The 25922-nt window shown below is 44.5% G+C and overlaps 1 protein-coding gene across 7 annotated transcripts in view; it reads left to right on the top strand.

Moving 5' to 3' along the window:
- The first annotated feature begins 269 nt into the window (after window positions 1–269).
- CCSER2 (coiled-coil serine rich protein 2) overlaps window positions 270–25922 on the top strand; it is a 243540-nt gene continuing 217887 nt past the window's right edge. For 6 of the 7 annotated variants that reach the window (XR_013814723.1, XR_013814724.1, XM_079793280.1 and 3 more), the window contains exon 1: window positions 270–459. The gene's annotated coding sequence lies outside the window, so the exon portion shown is untranslated. Of the gene's footprint in view, window positions 460–19148; window positions 19220–25922 lie in introns of all 7 variants that reach the window. The other variant, XM_079793281.1, reaches the window with a different exon arrangement.

Consider the following 25922-nt stretch of genomic DNA (forward strand, 5'->3'; position numbering starts at 1 on the left):
GGGCTGGCGTCACGGCTTAGGTGGAGCCGGCCTTGAGTCAGGGGACAGAGAAGCAAGGTCAGGGAGGGGGCGGGTCCCGAAAGGGGGCGGAGCCTGGAAAGGCCGGCGCGAGGCGAGGGCGGGGCCAGAGGTGGGCGGAAGCGGGAGTCCGGGGCGGGTGGGGGCGAGTTGGAGGGGCGGGGCCCGCGGTCGGCGCCTGCGCACGGGGTCGGGGCGGGGCTGCGCACGCGCCGTTCGGGGCCCCGAGGGCGGAGTCCGGCGGGCGCGGCCTTGAGCGGGCGGAGGCTCCGGGCCCGGCGCTCCATCCGGCCTCTGACGCGATGCCGGCTGCAGCGGGCGGGGCGGCCGGGCCGGCGGGGATGTGACAGGCGGCCCTTCGCTCACCTGCGGTCCTTGCGCCCTCAGGTCTCCGGGCGAGCCGCCCTGGGCCGCACCGAGGAGGCAGAGCGGATCGGAGCGGTAAGGGCCGGATGGTGGCGGGGCCGGGCCGGCGGGATGCTGACCGCGGCAGCTCGGGCGGGGGCGCGGTCCGGGAGCTCAGGCCCGGGCGCTGGGTGAGGCAGTGGCGCCCTTCGGACTCCTGCTTCCGGGGTGACCCCCGCGAGCCTCCTGAGGCGAGACGGGCGTGGGCCGGGCTGGACGGCCCCCGTCCCCCCGTTCCCCGAACCCTCGCCCCGGTCCGCCTGTAACCCGTCTCCTCGTTCCCCACCTCCCACCCCCGCTCCCCTCCTTCCTCCCCATCTCGCAGTCTGCGTCCTCGCTTCTCCGCCCCCGCCCGCTGCCCCCGTCCTCTCCCGTCCCCCTGACCCCTCTGTCTCCCTGTTCCCCGGCCTCTGGGTTCCCCGAACCCCCAGCCCTCCTCTCCCGTCTCCGCCCCGCGAGGCTGCCGCCTTCCTCCCAGGAAAAAGCAGGGCGAGGCTCCGACGCCCCGGGATTTCAGGGTGCTGTGCGGTTGGCAGGGGGGTACCCGGGTGCTCCAGTGACTTTTTTTGGGGGGGGAGGGGATGATTACTGGGACACAACAAAGACACACCCTAAACACGTCCTGAGGTGAAACTTCGTGGAGCACACGGTTTGCATAGTCAGGTGCCTCTCCTTGCGGAGCCCCGCTGTTCTCTGCGCGGCCTGTGTTTTGGCACTGACGGGGCCTCCTTTGGGGTGGTCCTGGGGCCGAGCTGGAGCCCAGGGTGGTCCTGGGGCCGAGCAGGAGCCCAGGGTGGTCCTGGGGCCGAGCAGGAGCCCAGGGTGGTCCTGGGGCCGAGCAGGAGCCCAGGGTGGTCCTGGGGCCGAGCTGGAGCCCAGGGTGGTCCTGGGGCCGAGCTGGAGCCCAGGGTCAGTGACTGCAAACCCGTCGTCAGGCCTGCGCCCCGACCTGGCCGTGGAGGAGTGACTGAGGCCGACTCCCGGGGTCCCGGATTAGCGCGTGGTGTCCACCCCACTGGGGATAAATTGTTTTAGGCTTCTCCAAACAGCCATTGGAAATACATTCCTTTTTTCTTGAACATTAAAAAATGATGGAACCCGTTAATTTTGCCATTTAAAAAAACCTTCCTTTAGTAAGGAGTTTAGTGGTGACAGCTCTTCTTTAACCAAAAGAAATTTAAAATACTCTCCTCTTGCAAAAGATAGGCACACAACATGTCTTACCTGAAATGGATGCATGATAAGGATTTAAACATTTCTGAATGTTTTACTTGAAGTCATTCGTCTCAGATGTTATTACTGTTAGCCTCTCTTAATTTCTTATATAATCTTTAGTATTTTCTTAATTGGTTGTGTTCTTTAGTGTGCTCAACAAAACTGGCTTCAAATAAACACACTGTCTTGAATCGTTTAGCTGTAATTTTACTTCACTGTTGTATTAATGTGCCATAGGAAGAAACTGCTACAGGCCCTGAAAGTCCATTTAAATAAGCACAATTTACTCTGTCTTTTTAATCCAGACCTGAGGGGACTTTGATTCCGGGTGTGAAGTCTGTCAGTGACTCTCCATAATCTGTAGTTGATCAAGTCAAAGTCCTTCACAGTTCTGGTTTTCATGTATGTTTCTAATATCATCTACCATTTCGCCTGCCTTCTTCATACAAAGACTTCTTAGAGGTCTCTGAAGATGACACCTTCCGTTGTTGGTTTTACACTGTACTCTCTGTTGAGAATTCTTCTCTATCTAGTAAACAACTTGCCTTTTAAGACCTAACCAAAATACTCCTGAATCTTGACCAGACATTTTATCCTCCTTGTCTCAGCTGATCCAATAGTGCATTGTACATTGTGCAGTTAGCATCTGTCAACTGGTAGTTAATAATTGTTTGTCTCCACCAGACTTTGGGGTTTCTCAAGGAAAGGGAGCTTTGCAACCCTAGCACATACTGTGTGTGGCACAGGTGTTCAAAAACTATGGAGTACATTTTTGAGGAATGCTTTCAATCTTCAGTATAGCTTTAAGATAGGCAAAATGTGTTAACTACTCTCAATATCAGAAAATTTAGAAAAGAGGAATGCACAAACGAGGTACTTTAAAATTTCCAAGAATGAAGTCAAAATTATTGTTGCTTGTTAGGAAGTAAACCCCACTCATGACAAGGCACCAGTGTGTTTCATGGCACGAATGAAAGGGATGGTCCGTAGGACTGCTGCTGCTTTGATTTTAGGACTTCAAGGCAGAGTAATTTGCCCAAGGTCACGCAGGTAAAAAAGGTCAGACAGAGCTGGGATCCAATCCAGGCTTTTGATCACCTGTGCATTTTACCTTTGCTCCCAGTTTCCTAATTCTGAATCTTAGTAATTATTTTACAATCTGAGTGAGGCATTTTTGGAGGGGGTGGGATCAATTCTTTTAAATAGAATATTGAATTTGAAAGAATTAAGAGATTATTTGATTCAACTTTCACATAAGTTGCTTGAGGTTACATACTCACCTGTATAACACATCTCCTGACCACATGCTTGTGTATTTTTTAAAAATATATTTTTATTGATTTCAGACAGGAAGGAAGGAGAGATAGAAACATCCTATAAAATAAAAGGCTAATACGCAAATTGACCGAACAGCGGAACGACTGGTCGCTATGACGCACACTGACCACCAGGGGGCAGACACTCAATGCAGGAGCTGCTCCCTGGTGGTCAGTGTGCTCCCACAGGGGGAGCACCGCTCAGCCAGAAGCCCTGAGCCGACTCATGACTGGCGAGTACAGTGTAAAACCACTGCCTCCGCCGCAGTGCTAAGGTTGTCCGAGTAACGGCTTAGGCCTGCTCCCTGGGTGGGCCTAAGCCATCAGTCGGACATCCCCCGTGGGCTCCCGGACTGCGAGAGGGCGCAAGCTGGGCTGATGGACACCCCCCACCACGAGTGCACAAATTTCATGCACTGGGCCTCTAGTGTATGATGAGAGAGAATCATGGATCGGCTGCCTCCTTCACACCCTCTACTGGGGATTGAGCTTGCAACCCAGGCGTGTGCCCTGACCAGGAATTGAACCGTGACCTCCTGGTTCATAGGTCGATGCTCAACCACTAAGCTAGGCCAGCCGGACTGCTTGTATATTTTTCATTACTCCATGGTGTTTTTAGAAGAAAATGAAGAAGTTTCCAATTTTCTTACAATTTTCTTACAATAGTCTTACAATTTCTTCCTCCTTGAATGCTTAGTTCTTGAGTGGCTAAGAAACATGGCAATTCATTTGGGGATATAGGAGAGACCTAGGCTTTGCCATTACATTTGGTTGGATAGTTTTTAACCTCAGTAGTTGGGGCCCACTCTCCAGTTGCCCCATAATAAGTGGCTTCTGCTACCATGTGGAAATCCCACATACAGTTAATGTTTTGATGGTAAAATGAGATTTTAATATAACAAGGTTCTATCTGGCTAATAGCATGGCTAAAATGACATGTATGATTACTCTGTATGTGATAAGAATTTATCCAATTACTCTATGTGATAGTTTTTTTGGGGGGAAAAACGATAATTGTGGTTTTATGCTTCAGAAGAGTCAATTTTAAAATGTGTACTTACTGTGGTGGACCCGATCAATTCTGACAGGCTTTTGTTTATTTTACAAATAATTTAATTTTTTAAACTTAAACTTCTTCTAATGCCACTTCTTCAAAATAGACTTGCCCAGGCCGTGGTATTTTGTGGAAGAGCCACACTCAAGGGGCCAAAGAGCCGCATGTGGCTGGCAAGCCACAGTTTGCCGACCACGGGTCTAGGTGACAGCTTGTATTTTAGTAGATACTTTCTATTCCCTGGCAAGCTACCTCTCTTTAAAATTCAAAAAAATATCTAGGTCCTGTTTCTTTAAATTCATTCTCCCTCTCTCTCCTCATCTTCTCCTTGTTCCTCTCTTGGTCCCTTCCCCTCTCCTTCCCACATCCATATCCCATGTGAAGATACCACAATTTTTGATGCCTCAGCCCGTAGTGAATACATCTGAATACATTAGGGATAGTGAAGATAGGCAGACACCAAAGGTACTTTGAATTGTTGTTGCCATCTTACTAATGATATTTGGTTGCAGCCTGAGTGCTTTGGGGAAATTTGAGAGCTTTCTGTGACCATTATGTCTTGGCAGCCAGTGTTAGGGTTGGGAGTTACAATTTTCTCTGAAGTTCATAGCTTAGAAAATTAGGAACTATTCATAACAGCTATTTAAGTGTATAGAATGGGTCTGGTGATATTTTGGTCTGAGTTGATAGGCCAGCTTATAGGAAATATATCCACATGGTATTCTTTACAGCAGTGGTTGTCAACCTTCCTAATGCCGCGACCCTCTAATACAGTTCCTCATGTTGTGGTGATCCCCAATTATAAAATTATTTTAGTTGCTACTTCGTAACTGTAATTTTGTTACTGTTATGAATCATAATGTAAATATCTGATGTGCAGGATGTCTTAGGTGACCCCTGTGAAAGGGTCATTCGACCCCCAAAGGGGTCGTGACCCACAGGTTGAGAACTGCTCTTTACAGGAAGTGGGGAGGTAGGGGTGGCCATTTTTTCGCTTATTCTTTTTATTTTTATTTAACATTTTTTCTCAAGTTTATTTTCTTCATTTTACGATAGTCTGGACTTGCCCACCCTTATTTATTACTAGAGGCCCGGTGCATGAATTCATGCACCAGTGGGGTCCCTCGGCCTGGCCTGCGGAATTGGGCTGAAACCAGCTCTCTGACATCCCCCGAGGGGTCCCAGATTGCGAGAGGGCGCAGGCCAGGCTGAGGGATCTCACTGTTGCACAATTGGGGCCAGGGAGGGATGCAGGAGGTTGGCCAGCCGGGGAGGTACTGCTGAAGGACTCCAGGGCGTGTCCAGCCCATCTCTCTCAGTCCCGGTTGGCCGGACCTCAGCAGTATGCTCACCTACCAGTTGGAGCGTCTGCCCCCTGGTGGTCAGTGCACATCATAGCGACTGGTGGACTGGTTGACTGTCTGCCCCCTGGTGGTCAGTGCACATCATAGTGACTGGTGGACTGGTCGACTGTCTGCCCCTGGTGGTCAGAGCATGTCATAGCGAGCGGTTGAGTGGCCTTAGCATGTCATTAGCATATTATGCTTTGATTGGTTGAATGGCCAACCGGATGACCAGACACTTAACATATTATGCTTTTATTATATAGGACTAGAGGCCTGGTGCACAAAATTCGTGCATGGAGGGGGGGTGTCCCTCAGCCCAGCCTGCACCCTCTCCAACCTGGGACCCCTTGAGGGATATCCCTGGGCAGTTGGATATCCCTCTCACAACCCAGGACTGCTGGCTCCCAACTGCTCGCATGCCTGCCTTCCTGATTGCCCCTAACCGCTTCTGCCTGCCAGCCTGATCACCCCCTAACCACTCCGTTGCCAGCCTGACTGATGCCTAACTGCTCCCCTGCCAGCCTGTTTGCCCCCAACTTCCCTCCTCTGCCGGCCTGGTCACACCTAACTGCCCTCCCCTGCAGGGTTGATCGCCTCCAACTGCCCTCCCTTGCAAGCCTGGTCCCTCTCAACTGCCCTCCCTTGCAGGCCTGGTCCCTCCCAACTGCCCTCCCTTGCAGGCCGGGTGCCTCCCAACTGCCCTCCCCTGCTGGCCATCTTGTGGTGGCCATCTTGTGTCCACATGGGGGCAGGATCTTTGACCACATGGGGGCAGCTATATTGTGTGTTGCAGTGATGATCAATCTGTATATTACTCTTTTATTAGATAGGATAGAGGCCTGGTGCAGGGGTGGGGGCCAGCTGGTTTGCCCTGAAGGGTGTCCCGGATCAGGATGGGGGTTCCCTTGGGGGGTGGGGCGGCCTGAGCAAGGGGCCTGTGGTGGTTTGCAGGCCAGCCACGCCCCCTGGCAACCCAAGCGGAGGCCCTGGTATCTGGAATTTATTTACCTTCTACAATTGAAACTTTGTAGCCTGGAGTGGAGCCAAGCCTCCTGCTCGCTCCATGGCAGGCAGCCATTTCTGTTGGGGTTAATTCACCTTCTATAATTGAAACTTTGTAGCCTGGAGTGGAGGCCTAGGCCAGTCAGAGCAGGTGGAAAGCTTGGCTACCTCCGTTGCCGGGGGCAACCCTGGCCTGCTCTCTCCAGCTCTGTGGCTGCCGCCATTTCTGTTTGGATTTGTTTACCTTCTATAATTGAAACTTTGTAGGTTGAGTGGAGGCTTAGGCCTGCAAGGGCAGGCGGAAAGCTTGGCTTCCTCCGTTGCCTGGGAAACCTTGCTCTCTGTGGCCGTAGCCATCTTGGTTGGGTTTATTTGCATATCTGCTCCCGATTGGCTGGTGGGTGTGGCTTGTGGGTGTAGCGGAGTTAGGGTCAATTTGCATATTACTATTTTATTAGGTAGGATTATATAGGATTAGCTTTTACTGGAGTTGGAAACTTTGCCATTATTGCAGCCACTCTTGCAGTCAACATCTTTCCAGGACATGTTAGACACTGTAAATTCCCTCAACACATGCTTTGAGACCAGATACTGAGTCTGGATTTTCCTCATTCGTGTCATCCATCCATTCAAGAAATACCTGCTGGCCAGAACCGGTTTGGCTCAGTGGATGGAGCGTCGGCCTGCGGACTGAGGGGTCCCGGGTTCTATTCTGGTCAAGGGCATGTACCTTGGTTGCGGGCACATCCCTGGTGGGATGTGTGTGGGAGGCAGCTGGTCGATGTTTCTCATCGATGTTTCTGGCTCTCTATCCCTCTCCCTTCCTCTCTGTAGAAAATCAATAAAATATATTAAACAAAAAAAGAAATACCTGCTGAACACTTGCTAGTAATAGTGCAGTGAGGAAAACACATTTTTCTGCCCTATGAAACTTATATTCTAATGATAACATATAGGAAATAAACAAGTATATATGTAATATATCTGCTATTATAGTGCTGTGGAGAAAAAGCAGAATAAGATGGAAAGAACATGTGAGGGGGATGCTGCTGTTTTATATAAGGTGGTTAGAGAAGGCTGTAGTAATGAATGGTATAGTACCGTGGTCGGCAAACTGCGGCTCGCGAGCCACATGCGGCTCTTTGGCCCCTTGAGTATGGCTCTTCCACAAAATACCACGGCCTGGGTGAGTCTATTTTGAAGAAGTGGGGTTAGAAGAAGGTTAAGTTTAAAAAATTTGGCTCTCAAAAGAAATTTCAGTCGTTGTACTGTTGATATTTGGCTCTGTTGACTAATGAGTTTGCCGACCACTGGTATTGTAGATAAAGTGGGAGAAGTAATATTGTGATCTAATCTGAGCAGATTTAGGGGAGAGAACTTTTGAGGAAGATGGAACAAGAGTACACATATGCTTGTTCTGTTTAAGAAGTGGCAGTTGTCCCCCCATTTCTTCAAGTTCTCCTCATTTAATTTTTTCTAAGTATTAGATGAAAAAAACCTTTAAATGGAAATTTTCAGTCATACAAAAAGCATCTCATTTCTCACCTTTAGTCAGCTTCAATAATTTTTATTGAAATCTCACTGGAGGACATCTTTTCCATTGATTTTTAGAGAGAGTGGAAGAGAGGGAGGAAGGAAGGAAGGGAGAGAGGGAGAGAGGAAGAGAGGGGGAGAGAGAGAGAGAGAGAGAGAGAGAGAGAGAGAGAAAGAGAGAGAAAAAGAGAGAGAAAAACATCCATGTGAGAGAGATACATCAATTGGTTGCTTCCCGCACATGAGTCGGGACCAGGCCCGGGGATTGAAGCCACAATCCAGATACCTGCCCTTGACCGGAATCAAACCCAGTATCCTTCAGTGCTTGGGCTGGCACTCTAACCATTGAGCACACTGGCCAGGGCAACAGCCAGTCCTTTTAAGGAATTTGCTATAAATTAAAGCTGAGAAAAATAGGTTGGTAAATGGAGGGGATGTAGAGTCAAGGAATTGCTTTAAAAAGATGGGTGTTTTTCTAGTATCCTATATAATAGAGAGCTAGTATGCTAATTAGACCGAACAGCAGAATGACTGTCTGGATGACCTTCCAGATGACCATCAGGATGATCTTCCAGACGAAGCTGGGCTGCGAGGGCTGGCCAGGGCTGTGAGGGGCTGCAAGGGCCAGCTGAGGCTGCGAGGGGATGTGAGGGGCTGCGAGGGCTGGCTGGGGCTGCGAGGGGCTGCGAGGGCCAACTGAGGCTGCGAGGGGCTGTGAGGGACTGCAAGGGCTGGCCGGGGCTGCGAGGGCCGAGCCCCTTGCATGAAATTTGTGCATCAGGCCTCTAGTATTTATATAAATAGAGAATATAAAGCTGATGGAGTGATCCAAGAGAGAAAAAAAATTACAGGAATCATTTATTTAAAAAGTAAATGAAATTAGTTTTATCCTAATCTGTGTACCCAATATCATTATTATATATATCCTTATGCATTAACCTATTTATTTCAAACTATTGACCTATTGCACGGATTCGTGCACATTGAAAGGAAGTTAATTAAAAGAAATATTTTAATATCACTACTTGCCCTTTCTCTATAATACAAGTGTCAACCAAATTCACGATGGACAATGACAGGTTGAAATACGCGTGTGCAGTTGGAACCAGCAAGAACTTTATATGTATTGTGCATGCTCGAGTCAATGTTTATTTTTAAATTGCCAGTGCATGTCATATGTACCGGCCGGTCAGTCGGTCGGACAGTTGCACGGACGGATGATCGGTCACTTAGCCTTTCATATATAGATGAAGACAGTGGCTTGTGGGGAGAGGTGTTAAAGAACATTCCTTCCCCCCATTTTGGTGAGATTTCATTAGTTCAAAACTGTTGTATTTATATGTGGATAACAATTTTTTTTTTATAAATGATTATGAAATAGATTAACTGGTCTTTTTTTGTTTGTTTGTTGTTTTTTTGTTGCTAACCTATTCTCTGGTAATTTTTACCTGTTTATTTTTTTATTTTTATTTTTTAAAAATATATTTTATTGATTCTTTACAGAGAGGAAGGGAGAGGGATAGAGAGTTAGAAACATCCATGAGAGAGAAACATCGATCAGCTGCCTCCTGCACACCTCCTACTGGGGATGTGCCCACAACCAAGGTACATGCCCTTGACCAGAATCAAACCTGGAACCCTTGAGTCCACAGGCTGACGCTCTATCCACTGAGCCAAACTGGTTAGGGCTTACCTGTTTATTTTTATCAGCAGTTTTACACAGTGTTTGCCCAGTAGTAGATTCTAAATTTGGTTGGATAATCTCTAATATGGTAGTTTTACTATATAACCTTTTTACTAAAGAAAAGAAAAAGTTAAAAACTTTAATTTGAAGTATAATTAAAGCACTTTAAAGGGGAAATTTGATGGCCACTCTTTTCCTTTTTTTCTAATGTACTTGACCATGCTTTTACTGTAATTGCTTCTGATTATTGAGTTGCTCTCTGAGATAAGTTCAGAAAATTAAGTTGAAAGCCCATATTACAGTTACAGCACTTTATGTGCCTCTTTTTGTGGTTCACTTACATTTAAGTAGTTGTCAATATTTAGTGCTGGAGCGTCATTGCAATAGCTTCTTAATCTTTGTTGGTCTTCCTCCAGATTTTCTTCCCTTAGCCACTGATCCATGCTACTGACTTTGGATTTCTGAAACACAGATCTGATCAAGTTCTGTTATTGCTTAAAAATCTCCTGTGGCTCTCTGTTTATGCGAGTTAGTTCTCCCTTTTTTTTGCTTCTTGCCCACCTCCCTGCACTTGCCTTCTGCTTTAAGGGATCTGGAGTGTTCCCTGGGGATTCTAATGCACATCTGACATTTCTTAACCAGAGGACCACAGGATAGAAGTAAAATTCTTTTATCCGTGTACATAGAAAGTCCCCCATGAGCTGTGGCCCTTATCATCTGCCATGGTTCCATGGAGATGAGAAACTGATATCTCTGTGCTTTTGTACCTACTATTCTTTTTTCCAGAATACCATTAAACTTCTTAGGTATCTTGTTAAATCACTTCCTCTTTTTATTTTAGTATGTATGTATGTATTTATTTATTTATTTGTCATTTTTTCCTTCCATGGACATTCTGTATGCCCTGCTGGAGAATTTTTTCCCCCCTTCAAATATATATTTTTTGTTTGCAGAGGGAGAGAGAGAGATAGAAACATCAATGATGAGAGAGAATCATTGATTGGCTGCCTCTTGCATACCCCCCACTGGTGATCGAGCTGGCAACGCAGGCATGTGCCCTTGACTGGAATTGAACCCTGGATCCTTCAGTCTGAAGGTCAACGCTCTATCCACTGAGCCAAGCCAGCTAGGGCACTTCCTCTTTTTAAAAACTCAATATGGATGTCTCCTTTTTCTAGGAAAGCTTTCTTTTAGGCATATTTTTATCATGAATCCTCTACTCCATTATATTCTCCACCAGAGACCTGGTGCACGAATTCATGCATGGTTGGGTCCAGCCGGCCTGCTCCAATGGGGGCCCATTGGGCCAGGCCGGCGGGGGGGGGGGGGGGGGGAGGAGCTGCGGGAGGTTGGCTGGCTGGCCCTGCCCCCAATTGGGGTGTTGGGGGCTGATTGGGGGGCCAGGCTGGCTGGGGGGTGGGGGGTGCCGATGGGGGCCTGGATCAGACCGGTTGGCTGCTGTAGTGTGCGTCAGGTCATTCCGGTCCTTCTGGTCTTTCCGGTCATTGGGCTTTTCTATATATAGATTCTTTGTTACCTATGTTCCTGTAACATTTTGCAGTTATTTTATTGTAGTAATTGCTATATTTTTTCTCTATTTGCTTTTGTGTCTAGTCCCCCTTGCTCCAACACAAACTTATAATCACTCAATACATTTTGTTGAATGAATGATGGAGTAAAGTAAAAAATATTTCAACATTGACCTAGTTTTGATTGACTCATTTGGTTGGGCTTTTACATCAATTTTATTTGTATAAAACATACAAATGAGCAATACAGATAGCATGTTTAAGAGAGTCCTACTCCAAATTATCTTAGGAAATTAATATTTTATTGCATGTTTGTTGTTATGAGCAAATAATGAGATTTGTTGGTGATTTCATTATATATCACAAATCTCTATTTTTGTCTAAGTATCTCAGTGTTTTTCTTTGTGGTGTCACTTTTTTCTCTTAGTCATTTCTATTTGGATGCTGGCCTTAGACACCCTCCACCTTAAACATAACTGAACTTCATTCCTTAAACTTGATCTGTACTTTTCCATTCGTGTTTTTATATCACTACTTTGTAAGTTACTTAGGTTTCTCTGCAGCATCTTTTAAAAAATAATTATTTATTTATTTTTCAACTTATTTTTATTGTTGAAACTATTACACATGCCCTTCAATCCCTCCACACCCTTTGCTCACCTCCTCCCAGCCTCTCCCTTCCCTGGCTTTCACCACACTGTTGTCTGTGACCAGGAGCTATGCATATATGTTCTTTGACTCATCTCCTTACCTTCTTTTATCTAGCCCTCCTGCCACACTATCCTTTGACATTGCTTCAGTCTGTTCCCATGCTCCATGCCCTGGTTCTACTTTGTTCGTCAGCTTATTTTATTTATTAGATTCCATATATAAGTTAGATCAGATGGTATTTGTCTTACTCTGACTGGCTTATTTCAATTCGCATAAAAATCTCCAGGTCCATGCATGCTGTTGCAAAAGATAATATGTTCTTCCTTTTTAAGGCCAAGTAGTATTCCATTGTGTAAATTCACCACAGCTTTTTTTATCCATTCATCTACTGATGGGCACTTGGGCTACTTCCATATCTTGGCTATTGTAAATAGTGCTGCTATGAGCATAGGGGAGCATATATTTTTTCTGATTGGCATTTCAGAATTATTAGGCTATATTTCCAGAAGTTAGTTCACTGGGTCAAAAGGCAGTTCCATTTCTAATCCTCCTATCTAATAAAAGGGTAATATGCAAATTAACCATCACTCCATCACAAAGATGGCAGCACCCATATTGGCCGGGGCGCTGGATGCTGGCAGCGTTGCCCTGGCCACAAGCCCCAGTGTCCCATGTACCCCGGCCCACGGAGGGAGGTAGGGCGGGCAGGTGGGCCTCTGACCAGAGGCCGGCCAGGGCGCGGGATTCTGGCATCATTGTAGGCCGAGCTGAGGGATCCCCCACTACCGTGCACGAATTTCATGCACCAGGCACCGGGCCTCTAGTTTTTTGAGGTAACTCTACAGTGATTGCACCATTCTACATTTCCACCAACAATGCACTAGGGTTCCCTTTTCTCTAGATCCTCAGCAGCACTTGTTTATTGATTTACTAAAGGCCTGGTGCACGAATGCATGGGGGGTGTCCCTCAGCCCAGCTTGCACCCTCTCAAATCTGGGACCCCTTGGGGGATGTCCGACTGCCGGTTTAGGCTCGATCCCTGCGGAATCCGGCCTAAACCGACAGTTGGAAATCCTTCTCACAATCCAGGACTGCTGGCTCCTAACCACTCACCTGCCTGCCTGCCTTATTGTCCCTAACCACTCTGCCTGCCAGCCTGATAGCCCCCCAACTGCTCCCCTGCCTCCCTGATTAATGTGTAACTGCTTCCCTGCTGGCCCGATTGTCCCCAACTGCCCTCCCCTACCGCCCCGATCACCTCCAACTGCCCTCCCCTGCTGGCCTGATTGCCCCAAACTGCCTTCCCCTGCGGGGCTGAAGGGTCTGGGGGACTCTGGCTGGATGAGGAGGGGCTGAGGGGACTGGGGGACTGAGGCTGGATGAAGCGGGCTGAGGGGACTAGGGGACTCCGGCTGGATGAGGCGCGTGGCACCTGCCATCCCTATTGGGACTGAAGGGACTGGGGGACTCTGGCTGGATGAGGTGGGGCTGAGGTGACTGGGAAACTGAGGCTGGATGCTGCGGGGACTGGGTGAGGCAGAGCTGAGGGAACTAGGGGACTGAGGCTGGATGAGGTGGGGCTGAGAGGACTGGGGGACTCCGGCTGGATGAGGCGGGCTGAGGGGACTGGGTGCCACCATCTTGTGGCTGTGGGCGCCACCATCTTGTGAGGGCATGACAGTTAATTAGCATATTCCCTCTTTATTAGATAGGATTGCTGCTATCCATTCTGGTGAATGTAAGGTGATATCTTATTGTCATTTTAATTTGCATCTCTCTGATGATCAGTGACTTTGAGCATTTTTTTCATATGTCTGTTGGCCATCTGAATGTCCTCTTTGGAGAAGTGTCTATTCAGGTCCTTTGCCCATTTTTTAATTGGGTTGTTTGTTTTCCTGGTGTCGAGTTGTAGAAGTTTCTTATGTATTTTGGAAATTAACCTTTTATCAATTATATCATTGGCAAATATGTTCTCTTGTTCAGTGGGTTCCCTTTTCATTTTGTTGATAGATTCTTTTGCTGTGCAGAAGCTTTTTAGTTTGATATAGTCACATTTGTTTATTTTCTTTGTTTTTCTTGCCCTAGCGAATGTATTGGCCAAAATTATGCTATGACGGATGTTTGAGATTTTACTGCCTATTTTCTAGGATTTTTATGGTTTTGCAACGTACATTTAAGTCTTTTATACATTTTGAATTTATTCCTGTGAATGGTGTAAGTTGGCAGTCTAGTTTCATTTTTTTTGCATGTACTTGTCCAATTTCCCAGCACCATTTATTGAAGAGACTGTTTTTACTCCATTATAAGCTCTTGCCTCCTATATCAAATATTAATTGACCGTAAAAACCTGGGCTTTCAGTTCTGTTCCATTGATCTATATTCTTGTAATGATAGCAGTACCAGTTTGTTTGACAGCATCAATCCGCTGCCTCCTGCACGCTCCCTACCGAGGATTGAGCTCACAACCCGGGAGCTACTCTTGACTGGGCATGGAAATGGCAACCTCCTGGTGCATAGGTCAATGTCTAGCCAACTGAGCCACACTGGCGAGGGCAGTACCAGGCTGTTTTCATTACAATGGCTTTGTAGTATAGTTTGATACCCAGTATTGTAATCCCTCCAACTTTGTTTTTTCCCCCCTCAAGATTACTAAGGCTATTCTTTTTTGGTTCCATATAAAGTTTTGGAATAGCCGAAACCGGTTTGGCTCAGTGGATAGAGCGTCAGCCTGAGGACTGAAGGGTCCCGGGTTCGATTCCGGTCAAGGGCATGTACCTTGGTTTCGGGCACATCCCCAGTAGGGGGTGTGCAAGAGTCAGCTGATCGATGTTTCTCTCTCATCGATGTTTCTAACTCTCTATCCCTCTCTCTTCCTCTCTGTAAAAAATCAATAAAATATATTTTAAAAAAAATTTTGGAATACTTGCTCTAGCTCTGTGGAATATGCCATTGGTATTTTAATAGGAATTGCATTAAATCTGTAGATTGTTTTGGGTAGTATAAACATTATAATGATGTTAATTTTTCCAATCCATGAACTTGGTACATGATTCCACTTGTTTGTGTCTTCCTCTATTTCTTTCTTCAATGTCCTATAGTTTTCTGAGTACAGGTCTTTTACCTCAAGTTTATTCCTATGTACCTTATTACTATTTTTTGTTGCAATAGTAAATGGAATTTTTTTTTTTTTTTTAGTTTTTCTGAGAGTTCATAATTGGTGTATACAAATGCCACTGATTTCTGTATATTAATTTTATATTCTGCTACTTTGTCAAATTCATTTATTACATCTCATAGTTTTTTTGGTGGAGCCTTAGGGTTTTCTATATGCAGTATCATGTAATCTGCATATTCTCTGCAGTATCTTTAAGTCTCACTTATATATATTATAATTACTGAGTTCTATTTAATTCAGCAATCACTTTTCGGCCACTTCTAGTGTTTCTGACTTGTTAGTACTAGTGGTGAAAGGTTGAATAAAAGAGAGCCCCAGTCCAAAAATGATTATGATACAATGTGGTAAGTATAATAATATAGGGACAGTGGGATATCTAGGGCACCCAAGGAGTATAGAATATCTTTTTCATGTATCCCTTAATTCTTACTTTGGCTACTGCCAGTCTCATTTAGGCCTTCATTACTATGTAATTTTAGGACTGCTTAATAGCTTGCCCTGCCTTAACTGTGTTGTCATTCCAGTTCACAATTGAGGCTAGTCACCACAGTAGTTATCTTAAAAAAATAAAATAAAAAAGCTACCTGTCTTTCTTCTTCCCGCTCACAGAATAAAGTCAAAAGTAGAATAAAATGTGGAATGCAGTCTTTGGCCTACACTTCCTTTCTTGTCTTCTGCTATGTGAACCTTCCATTCCAGCAAAACTCTTCTATATTCTATTCTAAACACACTTCACACTTTACCTTTTTTGCCTTGTTTGTTTGAGCCATTCCCCCTCCCTGGAATAGCCTCAGCAATATTGAATGTTTCTATTCTTGGTTCCTCTACTTACTGAAATTGTATCTATCCTTGGATATAGTTCCTAATTGTTAAATCCATTGTGGACTTTTTATATGGTCATGCCCATGTTTTTAACACCCTCTCTTCTTTTGTCTTCATGATATCACTTATTTCTCTTTTGTACTTACTAGAGGCCTGTTGCATGAAACTCATGCACGGAGGGGTGGGTCTCCACTGCCCAGCCTGCACCCTCTCCAACCCGGGACCCCTCAGGGGATGTCCGACGGCCAGTTTAGGCCCAATCGCAGCCTAAACTAGCAGTTGGCCATCTCTCTCTCAATCCGGGACCTAATTGGCTCCTAACTGCTCACCTGGCTGCCTGCCTGATCACCCCTAACTGCTCCCCCTGCCGGCCTGGTCACCCCCAATTGCCACCCCCGCTGGCCTGGTCACCCCTAACTGCCCCCCCCTCTGCCGGCCTGGTCATCCCTAACTGCCCCCCCCGCCAGCCTGGTTGCTCCCAACTGCCCCCCCTCGCCGGCCTGGTCACCCCTAACTGCCCCCCCCCACTGGCCTGATTGCCCCTTACTGCCCCCACTGCTGGCCTGGTCGCCCCCAACTGCCCCCCGCCCCTGCTGGCCTGGTCGCCCCCAACTGCCCCTCTCTGCCAACCTGGTTGCCCCCAACTGCCCCCATTGCTGGTCTGGTCACCCCCAACTGCCCCCCTGCCAACCTGGTCACCCCTTACTATCCCCTCTCCCGGCCTAGTTACTCCTAACTGCCCCCCCTCCACCAGCCTGGTTGCCCCCAACTGCCCCCCTGCCAACCTGGTCATCCCTTACTGTCCCTCCGCCTGGCTTGGTTGCCCCCAACTGCTCCCCCCCCCCCACCAGCCTGGTTGACCCCAACTGCCCCCCCCTGCTGGCCTGGTCACTCCATGCAGCCTGCTGTTCAGTCATTTGGTCGTCCCTCACTAACCTCCCTGCCGGCCTGGTCGCCCCATGCAGCCTGCTGTATGGTTGTTACTGTTACTGTGATGGTGTCATGGACAATTTGCATATCCCTTTATTATTAGTACTAGTAGCCCATTTGCAGGAAGAATCCTGCAAGCAGCCGCTGTGGCCGTGTGCACTGCCGCTGCCGCCGCCATTGCGGCCCCCACGCCTGCACCTGCGCCCCGCTACTGCCTGCCCCGCTCTGCCCCGCCCGGGCTTTCCCTCTGGCAGCCACCTTGCTTTCCGCTTTTCCTCCCTCTTCCTTCTAAGTTGTCTTCAGTCTTCACTCCTCCCTCCCTCAGCGTATGCAAATTAACCGCCATCTTTGTTGGGTAATTTGCATACTTGCCCTGATTGGCTGGTGGGCGTGGCTTTGGCTGCTGGGCGTGGCTTGGGCGTAGCAAAGGTGCGGTCAATTTGCATATTACTATTTTATTAGGTAGGATAGATTCTCTCTCAGCTGTCTTTACTGACTCTTATCCCTAATGTTCATGCCTCCCGAGGTTTCAGGCTGACTTTTGTTTTTTTCTTCATTCTGCCATGCATTCTTGAACACATGTTTTTCATGATCTCCTTTCTGTGTTCATTTCCTCAGCCCATTTTTCTGGTGAGCACTTCTAGTCTTTAGGTTTGCTACTTAGAATGCCCATCTGATTGTCTAGTAGAAAATCTGTGTTAAGCCAGTGTGGCTCAGTGGTTGAGCATTGACCTATGAACCAGGAGGTCACTATTCAATTCCCAGTCAGAGCACATACCTGGGTTGCGGGCTTGGTCCGCAGTAGGGGGTGTGCAAGAAGCAACTGATAAATGATTGTCATCATTGATATTTCTATCTCTCTTTCCCTCTCCCTTCCTCTCTGAAATCAATTCAAATATATATAAAGAAAACCCTTCCTCTTGAAATCAATTAAAATATGTATAAAGAAAACCTGAAACTTAGAACATCAAAAATTAAGTACATGGTTTTTTCCATTCACCTAATTTTCCCATTTTGATTAATGATGCTGCCAGTAACTCATTTACCCAAATTATAAACCCAGGAATCATCTTGACTTCTGTCTCCTATCCCTCATTTCCATTACTTGGCAAGTGCTGCTGATGGAGCTGTTTCCTCTCCGTCCCCTTAACTATTTCTTACTAGCCAGGTTCTAATATCCTGAGTAGAGCATTGTAAAAAGCCTCGTCTGCTTGGTCCTGGACATTGCAAACAAATTTGACATGCTTGTATGTTGGTTATATTATGTAGAAATGCCAAAGGTAAAATAGTTTTGGGTGCCACGCCACTAATCCTTGTATAACCATTAACCCTTTGCACTCGCTTGCTTTTTTCTCGATTCCTTTATTCTACTCGGGATTTAATTTTTTAAATACCCCAGATTTTACAAAGCGCGGCAGTAGAATAAAAAACTGGAGTTTCTTTTCATACAAACTTATTTATTTGGATTTTTTTATATTTCAAATTATTGATACATTCAATAACCGTCACACTCGACATCCGAGTGCAAAAGGTTAAAGGTCAATTTCCTAAACATTTTTATTAGATGACATTGTTAGGAAATATTTTATGCTTTTTATAAGAAATTTGCTTAAGGATTAAGAGTATGATTTATAAGGATTAGAAGGGAAAAGCAAGAAAAGATGTATAGAAATAGAAGTCTGGGTGGGTTAAATGCCAGATATGATTTTATAGGACATATTCTTAATGAGCTAAAAAAAAATCATTAAAAGTTTGAAAGTAATACCTGGTGCTTGGTAGTCAAATATCAGTTAGGAGCAGTTAACTATAGGAAGATCTTGATACTGAATAGGCAGAAATGAGGTCTTTGCTATTGGGAATTGTAAGCTAATCTATTTGAGTAGTACTTTGAACAGATGCTATTTAGCTGTCAGTTAATACCCAGGAGAGACTCCTGATATCATTATTTATGTTCCTGGAAGATATTGGCCTAATGTACTAATGCTACAGATGTGGTAACATAATCACTGTGCTTCTACATTGTCTAATGTGTTTCATAACCACATGTTATTTAGTATAGAATTATTATTTTTTGAAACCAGATATAATCATAGAAATGCTCTTAGTTTCTCGATTTTTTTTCAAGCAGATTTCAGAATTTGTCTTGTAATATTTTTAAAAAGTCCAAATTCATAGAAGAAAGTACTTTAAAATTTGAGTCCTTTATATTCTAAACAATTTAGCACATGTTTAAAAGTAATTTTATTTATTGTGAATATTTTGCAAAGTATTATGTGTATTTATATTAGCTTTTGCTGTAGTATTGGTCTTTATTCACTTTCTGATGATTTTAGGTTTTATGAGGGTAGCACCAGATTCTCACCTAGTGTAACTTACTGTAGAAGATCTATTTGAACATTCTGTATAGTAGTATTTTGAAGTTGAGAGTGGGGTGTATGTATCATTTTGGCTTATATTGTTCTGCCTAGGAGCTCCACTCTGAAGGCGGTGAGAAAGAAAGAAAAAGTGTCAGAGAGAGTTACAAGGTGGACCACGGCGGGTGAGTGGCATTCTGAGCCAAGGGAGTAGTGTGTTCCCTGGTAAGAAGTCCTGAAAGATCATGGGTTGATACTGACCCTTGGGTGGTTTGGTGTGAATGGAAGGCAGAGTTGGATAATGGTGAGAGAGAGCAGCTGCCAAGTTTTCTTTAAAGCATTCCCCCTCTCCCTTTCAGACTGCCTTTTATTTTTATTTATTTATTTTATTGGTTTTAGAGAGAGGAAGGAAGAGAGAGAAACATTGATATGAGAGAGAAACATCAATCGGTTGCCTCCCGAAACCTTGGTATGTGCCTTGACTAGAAATTGAACCCACCACCTTTTGGTGTACGGGACAATGCTTCAACAAACTGAGCCTCAATGGCCAGGATTACAGACTGCCTTTTAAAGAGCAGAGAATCAATCATGAGAGATTTTTTAAAACTATATTTGTATTGATTTCAGAGAAGAAGGGAGAGGGAGAGAGAGAATCATTGATCAGCTGTCTCCTGCATGCCCGCTACTGGGGATTGAGCCCACAACTCAGGCATGTGCACTCCTGTTTCATAGGTCAATGCTCAACCACTGAGCAACACTGGCCCGGCAATCCTAAGAGATCTTGATAGAATTTTGTATTTAAAAAATCATGTATTCTTCAAGTTGGATTCTCACTGTACTCCTTATCTGTCTTTCCTTCAATCTTTCCATCTCAGAAAATGGTAACATGATTTGATTAGCTATCCAGGCCAAAAACCTGAGAGTCATTCTTGATTTCTGTCCTTCCTTTTTCTCTCATCTCTTGCATTTTACTCCTCACCAAGTGCTGTAGCTCCTATCTCCCCCACACATCTTGAACTCTATTCCTTTCTATCCATCTACTTCAGCCTATTTAGTCCATCATCATTTCTTAGGTAGGACTCCTTCCTATCTAGCTTCTTAACTGATTTCCCTGCCTCCATGTTTTTTCCCTTTTGATTTATTTTCCATTAACAGTGAGAATGATCTTTTAGAAGTGAAAATCAGATCATGTCACTCTCCTGTTACAACCTTTAGTGGATTTTCATTGCGCCAGAGTGCTCATTTCATAGCTAGCTCCTCTTCTTTTAGGCCACAGATGAAATGTGCCCCTCTGAGATGATTTCCTTAACGCCCAGTCTACTATTTTCTCTTATAGCATTTCATTGTTTCCTTCACAGGTCTTATGATTTGTAATTACATGTTTACTTGTGTGTTTTTTTCCTTTTGTTTTCTATACTAGACTATAATTGCAAAAGTCCTAGGGACCATGCTGTCTTGTCAACTTTTTATACCTAGCACCTAGCACATTGCTACGATCATAGCAGGTGAATAATAAATATTTGAACACACGAGTGAAAAGAAACTTGAGAGATTACCTAATCCTACTGTCCACCCAGTGTAAGAGTCTTCTGGCAAGTGATTGTCAGCTTGTTTTTGAATGCTTTCAGAGATGGGCAGCTTAGTGTTTTATGTGGTAGCCCGTGACCTTGTTTAGTAATTCTGATAGTTTGAAAGATTTTTCTTATTTGGGGCTTAAAACTGCTTTTCTTTTTTTTTCCAACTGTTGATCCCACTTCTGCCCCTCTCTGACACCCTTTAAACTGTTTACAGCAATAATCATATGTTCTCTTAGTTTTGTAAACGCTTTACTTTTCATCATGTGACATGGTTCTTCACCCTTACCCCTGTGTGTATATACATTTTGTCAGGGTAACTTTAAAAGTGGTATATTGAAGGATAAAGATGTTTATAATCTTTGGTCCTATAATTCATGGTTAAATAATTTGTAGCATATTAGTTCAATATAATACATTGTAGCCATTAGCAATAAATGTAATTATAGAAATGTGGGCAATATTTATAAAATCACATTTAAAAAATATAATATTAAATTTTATCTAGATTATTATTATAGCCGAGTGGGTGTGTAGATGTGATTTAGAGGGGTATAAAAAGTAATGAGAAAGTTGTGTTAGGGTGGTACAAGATGGTTTCTAATAAAGAGCATTTTATAGTTAGTTTAATTAAAAAAGGAGAAAATGTAATGCTCAGAACTATTAATGTCATTCCAACTAGAGGTAAGTGAGACTTCAATAGCCTGCAATAACTCTTTTGGTTTTGATTCTGAAAGAAACTGAAATACAAATGGTAAATTATTGCATTAGTGTAAAATTTAGTCAAGTTCATAACTGTATAGTGGTTACATTAAATAAATTTTTATTCTTAAGAAATACATATGGAAATACATATTTTTATATTTTATGCAAGAGAGCAAATAATAACCAAATAGCATAAAATATTAACAGCAAGTAAATCTGGATAAAAACTATACAGATACTCTTTGTACTCTTCTTACTCTTGCAACTTTTATTTATTTATTATATCTAGTTTCATTTAAAAGTTTCTTATAAGAAGCTATTTTTATCTGATTTATCTATTTTTCAAGGCTTATCTGTCTTCCTGAGGGCACATTTTGTGATTCATAAAATGGAATGAAAATAAACACGAGACCTTTTTTCTAGAAATAATAGCAAGATTTGAAAAGACAGGAGAGAGGATAAATTCTTTGTTTTTTTTTTTTGTTTGTATATAAGACTGTGTTGTCCATTATGATAGCCTCTAGCCACATGTAACTATTTAAATGAGTTAAAATTAAATAAAAATTCAGTTCCTTGGTCACCCTCACCATATGTACTCTGTGGCTAGTGACTACTGTATTGGACAGGAAAGATATAGAATATTTCCTTTATCAGAAAGTTCTATGAACAGTGCTAGAATAAGTAATTGTTTGGGATGGGATTACTCATGAGAATGAAGACGGACAAAATAGTGACTTGTGTGCAATCACTCCTTTTAAGGCTAAAGGGGTTAATCTTTGAAGGTGGGGTGATGGAGAGGAGTTGTGTGAATAGGGCACCAAGAAATGCAACTCTTTGTACTGGCCAACATCTACCAGTTATGGGAAAAGCACTGGGGAAGGGAGAGGAATGAGGAGAGCAGTACTCTGGATGAGTGGCAGCTAGTGTGCAAGGTTTTTGTATATGCTATATGCAAAAGTTTATTGGTAAGGTTTTTATATTTTATACCTATGCAGGAAAAATTTCTTAGACATTACATAAAATGCTTTATTCTTATGTATTATAATTTTACAAATCTGAGAACATTTAACATGCTGCACACACATTTATACATATAACTGAAAGTAATGTTATTAAACATCCTCACTATGCATGATGCCTTCTGATATTTTCTGTTTTGTTCTATGCTTGTTGTATGTGTAGAAAGGATATTGATTCATTAAGTTTTAGGCTATTACTATGATCTAATTTGAAAAGCCTATCTAATAAAAGAGTAATATGCAAATTGACCATCACTCCAACACACAAGATGGCTGCCCCCATGTGGACACAAGATGGCCACCACAAGATGGCCAGCAGGGGAGGGCAGTTGGGAGGGACCAGGCCTGCAAGGGAGGGCAGTTGGGGCGATCGAGCCTGCAGGGGAGGGCAGTTAGGGGCAATCAGGCTGGCAGGAGAGCAGTTAGGCATCAACCAGGCAGACAGGGGAGTGGTTAGGGGGTGATCAGGCTGGCAGGCAGAAGTGGTTAGGGGCATCAGGAAGGCAGGCAGGCGAGCAGTTGGGAGCCAACAGTCCTGGATTGTGAGAGGGATGTCCGACTGCCCGTTTAGGCCCGATCCTACCGGGATTGGGCCTAAACGGGCAGTTGGACATCCCTCGAGGGGTCCCAGATTGGAGAGGGTGCAGGCTGGGCTGAGGGACATACCCCTCCCCCTATGCACGAATTTCGTGCACCGGGCCTCTAGTAGAATATAAATGGATTGTGTGAAATGTTGCCAAATTAATTTAAAAAATCCAACTGAACATTATAAAAACTGCTGAAGCCTATAACCATCTTAGGTTCTATATTAGTTTTCCTTATGTGAGCCACTTACAAAAGTAAAAATCTATGTATATGAAAGCTCAGCGACGGGAATGGGGGAACGACCAGACGACTGGAACAACCAGTGGCTATGACGCGCACTGCGGCAGCCAACCAGCCTGATCCGGGCTCTGATCGGCCTCTAACACCCTGATTGGGGGCAGGGACAGCTGCCAACTGCCTGCAGACCCTCCCCCTGGCTGGTCTGGCCCCGGATTGGCCTCCAATACCCCGATAGGGGGCGGAGTTGGCTGGCCAACTACTCTCGGCCCCTCCCGCGATGAGCCCCCATCAAGGCGGGCCAGTTGGACCCCACCCATGCACGAATTCGTGCACTAGGCCTCTAGTGTTTACATAATATAATTACATTTTAAAGTATTGCTTTAGGTTTTAAAAAAACATTACAGCCCTAACTGGTTTGGCTCAGTGGATAGAGCATCGGCCTGCGGACTCAGGGGTCCCAGGTTCGATTCCGGTCAAGGGCATGTACCTTGGTTGCGGGCACATCCCCAGTAGGGGGTGTGTAGGAGGCAGCTGATCGATGTTTCTCTCTCATTGATGTTTCTAACTCTCTATCCCTCTCCCTTCCTCTGTAAAAAATCAATAAAATATATTTAAAACAAAACATTACAGTGAAGATTTTACTCTGTCTCTTCTTAAGTCCATGAATGCAGCAAGCCTTGTTTCTTTGATTTGACAAATAAGACCATTACCACATGTAAATGGAATCACTTATCTTATATAATAAAACCCTAATATGTAAATCCAACGGCAGAATGACCAATCGCTATGATGTGCACTGACCACCATGGGGCAGACACTCAGCGCAGGAGCTGCCAGTCGGGAGCAGCTCCTGTGTTGAATGTCTGCCCCCTGAGAGGGAGTTGACCAGTGGCAGTGATCAGGGGTGGGGTGGGGTGGTGGGGACGGCCAACGGGTGGCGCCAGGCCGCCAGCCTAGGTGGGTGCCAGCGGGGGAGGGGGGGCGATTGCCCTGCCCGCTGGTTGCCTCACAGATCGGCCCTGATCGCCGGCCAGGCCTAGGGACCCTACCCCTATATATTGGGAATAGTGTCTTAGATTTAAAAATTAAAACCTGGCAAGGCTATTCTAACACTGAAAAAACAGGATGATGCAGCGATGACATGCATGGACTCTGGCTTGCACAATTTTTGGTCAGCCCTGATTCTGACACTTATAACTTATGTGGTAAAGCCAGTTACTTACCTTCTCTCTGCTTCAGTTTTTCCACCCATAAGGTGGGGAAAATGGTACTACTGCCTAATAAGGATCATGTTATGTACTACTTTTTATAATCAGGGCAAAATAATGTAGCTGCCCATACAACAGCAAGATGCCTTTCACCTGTATGAAAAGTATGGTCACGGTGCATACAGCGTTCTGGATTGCGAGAGGGGATTGGGCCTAAACTGGCAGTCAGACATCCCCTGAGGATGCAGGCTGGGCTGAGGGGACCCCCCTCCCCCATGAATGAATTTTGTGCACTGGGAATCTAGTTTCACATGAAGAGACTGTCACCATTTTACAGTCTTTAATCCACTTGATTTATTGATGGGTTGATTATAGAATTAGGATAAAGTCTTTTGAAGTAATCTAGAATGTCTATCCTCCTTTGCTGGTATTTTCTCTCATCATGGTCCATTCAACTATTATTTTGTGATTTACTCCAAATAAGAGAATTATTTTTCAACTCTCAGCAGTTTTGTTGATTTTTTAATTACATCAGAGTTTCCACTTGCTGTTTTTTATCCTTTAAACGAATGCATGCATGCATTTGTATACCCTTCCAACATCTCTTTACCTTCTACCAGAATTTGTTTTTTAGTAAAGATTTCCCTGAATTTCACCTGCTTCCTCATTACAAAACTGTAGTCTTCGTTCATCTGTCCTTTGGTCTCCCTGAAAATTTCCCAGTTAACATTTTATAGCTACTTTACCCCTTGTTTCCCAACTTTTAATGGTGAAACTGACCAACTTCCAGTTCAGCATCTGTTGTTTGACTTACTGGTAAGATTTCTTCCTCAAGCTGCTTTTCAAAACTTCTCTCTGAATCACCTGAATTAGTCAGTGCTCTTATGTCATTTTTCTGTTTAGTGATGCTTTTCATTTTCCTTTGTTGATTTCTTTTTTTTTTTAAAGATATTTTTATTGATTTCAGAGAGGAAGGGAGAGGGAGAGAGAGAGAGAAACATCAATGATGAGAGAGAATCACTGCTTGGCTGCCTCTTGATGCCCCCCACTGGGGATCGAGTCCACAACACAGGCATGTGCCCTTGACCAGAATCAAACCTGGGACCCTTTTCCAATAGTTATCTGATTGGCATTCCATGCTTCTTTTTCTTGGCATAAGTGATTATTTTAATATACAATTCTGACTCATGTTATAACTCATTGCTTAAAAATGACTGTTTTTCTTATTGTGATAATCTTGAAATAACTGTAGTTTGTTAAAGTGTACTTGGTATACAATATCAGGTGTACAGCATAGTGATTCTCGCATGACATGTGTAGTAACCATCTTTCATTATACAAAGTTATTAAGATATTGTTATTATTATTTTAATCTTTATTGTTGAGATTATTACAGATGCCCCCCCCTCACTTTTTCCCCCATTGCCCTCCTCTACACTGATTTTGCCCTGCCCCAGCCCTTCACCACCCTATTGTCTGTGTCCATGGGTAATGCATATCTATCTTTACCAGTATATATAAAAGCCTAAGTGACCATTATGACTAAATGACTGGAAT

Source organism: Cnephaeus nilssonii (assembly GCF_951640355.1).
Source record: "Cnephaeus nilssonii genome assembly, chromosome: 16".
Lineage (NCBI taxonomy): Eukaryota > Metazoa > Chordata > Mammalia > Chiroptera > Vespertilionidae > Cnephaeus > Cnephaeus nilssonii.